The following is a 6,603-nucleotide window of genomic DNA, read 5'->3' on the forward strand; positions in this document are numbered from 1 at the left end:
CGAAAAAAAAAAAGTATCAAAGCTGAGCACGTTCTAACGATATAGAAAAAATAGAAATCTTAGGTGATTGCTGATTACTAATACATATACATGTGTATATATATAAATATAATTTATATATATGTGTGTGTGTTTGTGTGTGTGTGTGTGAGAGAAAGAGAGAGAGAGAGAGAGAGAGAGAGAGAGAGAGAGAGAGAGAGAGAGGCAGAGACACAGACAGAGAGAGAGAGTGTTTATGTGTACTTGTATACTATACAAATATTATTTCTGAGAAAGACAGAGAATCAAAGATATATAAATTATATATACATATATATATATATATATATATATATATATATATATATATATATATATATATTCATATATACACACATATACCATCCGGCGATTCAATAGTATTCCCCTCTGCGTGCGCGTAGCAATCATGAAGACATAACATATTACAGTGTATTTTATGTTTGCCTAATTTAATGTCATTCTTATCCTTTGTCTCTTTGTCTCTGCATGATAAATGTTCTTGCCTGGCTATGGTCCCAAAATCAACTGATATCTTTCTAATACCGTTTGCTTATGTAACGGGGTCTAAGGATGATATCCCCCACCCCCACAGACACCAACTAGATTTTGACTGCATGCACATTGATGCTTTAGATTTGAAAAAGGTATTTGGGATTTAAACAGATTCAAAAGGGTAGCAAGTTGAGTCAAAGTCATATATTATATCAAAGACTACACCCACCTACCCTTCCTCTCATTTGATATGGCTATAGGTATCGTTTTTACACTTTTTTAAAACAGAAGTTATAATAATTTGCTCTTTGTTAGAAAAATACTGATTTCATTCTTTTAAAACAGGAACCTTTAGGTATCTACATCTAGACAAAATTAATAATAATAATAATAATAATATAATAATAATAATAATAATATAAAATTACAGTACCGGTAATATATAGAATGGGTTACAAAGCATAAAATCCCTCTGTTGGGGCTCTCGTGGCCTAGTTAAGGCCTGCTCTCTAGCAATGTTCTGCCGTCTGCTTTCGTCTCCACTTTCTGCCCTCACTCCCTCTCCTTATTTATCAACTCCTCTGTCTGGGCTCCTGGCTCTTTCTGCAGTTACTGCTGTCTTTCAGCCACATATCTGTTCTTCTGGTAGGAATTACTACACCTAGCCTTCTCGGACAAGGGCGAAAAATCTCGGAGGGCCCGTGTGCAAGTTGCACACGATAAAGATCCCTTTGTGGTCTAAAATCGATAAGAGTAGACTTCGGCCGCCACCCGGGCAAAATTCCAAAATTTCCTACCAACTGAAAAAGTTTAATGTGTTTCGCGCGCCCATATGTACTTGCGAGCACTGTAAAACGCTTATCGAAAAAAAATCCCTCTGACTAAAGCTTAGGCGAGGTGTGAATGAAAACATGAAACATGATGTAGATGATTATCATTGTCATCTTTTTTTAAAAAGTAGACTAGGTAAGGAAAGTCTCGGTATATCAAATGGGCTGAACGGTTCGCCACGTGACAATGGTTGGTTCCGAAAAAAAAATCCAATAGATCTAAGTACTTTAGTCGGTACATGCTTTAAATTAGTTTACCTGGCAACCAGCAGCCAGTAGCCATGCCGCGAAGTTCGAGAAAGTTCAAAGACACTGTCTGAGCTTGCTTCGAAGTGTTTATTAGATGGTCAATGTGTTTTGATTGAACCGATTAGAAATACATTATAACCTGTCAATCGAGATTCGTAAGGTGAGAAAGACAATTATTTTGTATATTGTACGTTCAGTTGATATCTTATAATATTTATTGTAATATTGACTTTGTGCATTCAAAGCTTCAACTTCTTCTATGAGTCTACCATAACGGAAAAGAGGTACACGTGGTGTTCACCTTTTTTATTCTCTTTCTTTAGATGTAAATCAAATACATGTACTCTGATTTTGAGGAGGGATTAAAAAATAAAAGTTTCAATCAAAAGGAAACTTTCTTTTGTAGACATCTAGATCTAGATTCTAGTAATGGTAACAAAGATAGTAGGCCTACAGCCTACGGTGTGTAGTAGGCCTAGAATCTATCTTTGCTGGTAGTTTAGCCATATAACCGTTTTCGTAAATTTTGTTTTATATTAAAGACAAGTTATTCCTCTTTCTGTATCAGTAGAAGTAGATCTAGAATGTAGCCAATATTGTGTGAAAGCAAGCCATTAATTTGTAATGTACAAAAGTGGGTTTTTTTTAAATTAACAAACTCAGTTACTCATCCCCCCTCCCTCTCGCTCTCTTTCTCTCTCTCTCCCTCTCCCCCCCCCCCCTCTCTCTCTCTCTCTCTCTCTCTCTCTCTCTCTCTCTCTTTCAATATCTCTTTGTCTATCGTTCATGTGTGGCCACTGTGTTGTTACAGATCAACATTTTTGTAAACACCTGCAAGCTGTATTCGAGAAAATTCCTTGTTAAATATACCAATAAAAAAATCCAAGTTGGTGGTTTCTACAGATTTTTAAATGTTTGCAGCTAGGGCAATATTGCTTTTAATAGCAAGTCTGTCAGGTTTTTCTAATCGGGACATTATATAAATGCTTATTGAACGCGTGTTTTGAGAGCCACTAGTGCAAAAATAAATGCGTTCACTATAACAATAATTTCTTGTAACACGTTTTGCAAATAAAATATAAATTGTCATTGATGAGCTGTGATGTAGGCCATATGCGTACTAATCAAAATGTGTGAGAAGCGGGAAGTGCTGTAAACAATACAGTTTTACGTGTGACAGAGATTTCAAGTATTTTATATAAATTTATGAAGAAAAGTTTTTAAATCTAGATCTAGATATAGATCTAGATATAGATTCTAGCTCCAATTTAATTGTTCTGGAAAAATATGATTTAGTTAAGACAGATGGATGACATTGATTCACCCGTTAAAAATTAAAAAGATATTTGAGGATAAGTTGCACCACGAAATTTTGAACGCACTATAGTGGGCTCTACTCATCACGCTCTATGATTATAAAGAAAGTCTACTGTTCGTTGCGAGGGACGCGTTGGTTCTTCACCTTACCGGATTGGCCGCTCAGCGTCCCGAAGTGGGCACACCACAGAATTCTACACTTAGTGTAGAATTCTGTGGGGCACACTGAACCCCGATTCCTTTTTACATGAATCGTAGGCATATATGTGGTGTCGGGGTCTTGATTGATTTTCATACTAGAAATATATAATATACACATTCAAACATGAAAAAAACAATAACAAACAAACAACCCTGTATTAAATCGGCCCTATGTTACTCTACGTAGGCTTCCTCGGGGGCAACTGAAAGTATGGCAGCAATCGTTTCAGGGAAAAAAATATATACTTTAGTCTGTACATGCGTTTAAAAAGTTTTCATGACAACCAGCGGCCATGCCGGGAAGTTTGGTTGTCATGTTGTAAACAAAGACAGCTGAAAGCCTTCTTCGCAGTGTTTATTTAATCGGATGATCAACGTATTTCGATACAAATAAATCAGAAATAGATCTAGATCTTTAGAATCTCCTTCCGAGACCGAGAATCTAGTCTACAAGCAATTGTCAAGGTTCATGTATGTATGTATGTAGTATATATATGGTTTCACGGCGAGAAGGTGGGGAAATAATCTACATTGGTTTAAAAAAAAAAAAATGAATACTTGCAGTGGCAGTTGATGTTTGTTGATAATATTTCTCAGTCTGTTTGTAAGTGAGCCCGTCATGCGTCGTATGTTGTGTCTTTTTGTAATCAGGTTGTACAACGTGGCTTTAATATTATAGATATATGTGTATGGCTGTTTCCTCAAGTTGAAGTAGGAACCACTTCTTCAGATATACTCAAACTTGATTCATTTGTAAATCATATTAATTATTGATTTGTTGCAGAAGCTTTTTCCTCAATGAAAGTGAAAGGCAATTTAAATATTGATTAGGCCCATGTAATAAAATATATAGGCTTACACCATGGGTGCTTGATTAGATCGTTTTAGTTTATTATAGTATCTTGGGCTTGCTAATGATGGACCCATCTCGCTCTTAGATTCTCAAGCACTTTATTTTCACCTACTTTATAGTTCATTTTACTCGTTTTTAACAATATGGGGGATTTCAGAGAGTAATAATTAGACCCAAGAACCCTCACAACTGTAAGCGATAATAAGGCCCAAACAGTGGCAAAGATTTGCACTCAAGTTCAAGACCCAACTCTCCCTATTGCAAGTTGGAAGAAAAGAAATGAAAAAGGTGAAACATCACCATTTTATACTTAAATTTCATTCTCAAGACCCAAGTGACTTTGATTATTTTAAAAACTAATTAAATTCAGTTTAAGCCACAAACTTCCAGAACTTTGATGTTGAAATACTGAAGTATGTGTACTAATAATTGTAACCGAATTACAGGGCTAGTAGGGAATCAGAAATAATAATAAATAATAATAAGAGCATTTGTATCCCGCCTTTCCCCACAGCATGGGCCCAAGGCGTACATAGGAGATTAAAAACGCATTCATACTAACACCATAAAATTCATCGTGTGCGCACTTTTTGACAGCAACATTCTCTCAGACAATAAAAAATGCTCATACAAAAAAGGCAAAGGTACTGTCGATTAATTAAAATATTTCTTAAATAGATGTGTTTTGAGTCCCCTTTTGAAAGTATCAAGTTTTATTTCGCACCTCAAATCATGAAGGAGAGTGTTCCAAACTGTTGGCCCAGAAAAAGAAAAAGCTCTCTCACCATATTTCTTCAGTGACACACGAGGTGTTGAAATTAATCTAGAGCCACTGGATCTTAGTTCACGTGATGGTGTGTATGGTACAATGAGTTCTTGAATGTATATGGGAGACTGGTTAGTTTGACCTTCAAAGCATAGTAGGGCTAACTTATATTCAATTCTCGCTTTCAGTGGAAGCCAATGGAGCTCTTTAAGTAGGGGAGTCACATGATGGCGTTTTGATTGCTTTAATACTAGCCTGGCAGCATTGTTTTGAATGCGTTGGAGTTTTGCAATATTTTCTTCGGGTAGGCCAGCGAACAGTGAATTGCAATAATCAATGCGTGACAAAATGAAGGCAAACACTAGTTTTTTTGTGGCATCAGTGCTAACAAATTTTCTTATGTGAGCAATTTTTCTCATTTCTAAGTATGAAATTTTACACAGATGGTTAAGTTGGGTCTCCATGGACAAGTCTTTGTCTAAGTTTACTCCTAAATGTTTTGCTTTGTTTGAAAAAGCGACAGTACCTTTGCCAATGGTGAGACATTGTACATCAAGAGCATTGATTTTTGAGCTGGTCGAGCATGGCATGATTTCTGTTTTGTCATCATTTAATTTCAATTTATTTTCAGTCATCCATGCTTTTACAGATTCAAAACATTCTGAGGTGTCTTTTAACAGAGATTTAATTTTGTTTGGTTTTGCAGACTTATAATAAAGTTGTGTGTCATCTGCGTACATATGGTAGGGCATGAAATGGTGTCTGATGGTACGACCAAGGGGTAAGGTGTACATAGTGTACATGAACATGTATTCCGAACAGTGAGCTCCAACTTCACTTGGCACTACACTACCACTATATATTGGTTCTTAATAGTTCTCTGTAACTTTTGATGTAACTGCAGCTTCTTACATTTCTCCATTTTCCCCCAGATTTTCTCACAGTTGATTTGCCAACTCTGTCTGATCTATAGCCATGGATTATGTGACAGGATGGATGCATGATGCGTTCAATAAGGTAAGGATTTATTTGCTTTGTAGGATGAAAATGTCATCATATTAATCTAGATTTTTGTATCCCGAGGTGTTTACATTTATCTTCATTCTTGAAAAAGAGAATGCAGTGCTTTAGTCATACTACTTGTGCTCCATGACTAAATGACTAACACCCAAAGTAGTTTTTTTTCACTTTTCATCCTTTGACTCGCCGATGAAGGAAAGATAAAACAGTGTGTTCTTTTCTTAACACAGGCTGCATGAGAGGTTTTGTTTGTGTACCTATTTTGATAATTCTTTCATTCACCCGAGAACTCCTAATAAAATAATAAATAATAATATTTTACATTAATATTATAGCGCATTTCCTCCTAAAAGTAGCTCTATGCGCTTAAAAGGGACCTGTTTTCAGTATTGTCGAAAATTGATATTTGTGGCTTAAACTTGTCATGGTTAAAAAATGTGATCAGGTTGCTGCCAGCGTTTCACTGGTGCAACGGTTCTGACTGGAGATGAGGAGTTAGCTTTCATGTCTGTAAATTGTAAAGTAAACCCTGATTACAGCAACAGTCTCGCCCTCCATCAGAGGATGCTATCTCAGCTAAAGTAAAACAAGAAAGTGTTTAGATACCAGTGTACAGTGTATAGAGAAGCTCGGAGAGGTGTGATTCTAATATACAGAGCACATTGTAGAAAGTTTCATCAAATCTCTATTTGATATATAATTTTAGGGCAGCCAGGTTTTCCTTTTTTATGCAGGGACTAAAAGGCACAATTTGAATATATATACCTTCATGGGGGGGGGGAAAGAGCTACTATTTTGACACAACACACAAATGATTCGACTTGTGATTTTGAAAAATTCATTTGTATGATTAC

This window comes from Aplysia californica, unplaced genomic scaffold, assembly GCF_000002075.1.
Source record: "Aplysia californica isolate F4 #8 unplaced genomic scaffold, AplCal3.0 scaffold00148, whole genome shotgun sequence".
NCBI lineage: Eukaryota > Metazoa > Mollusca > Gastropoda > Aplysiida > Aplysiidae > Aplysia > Aplysia californica.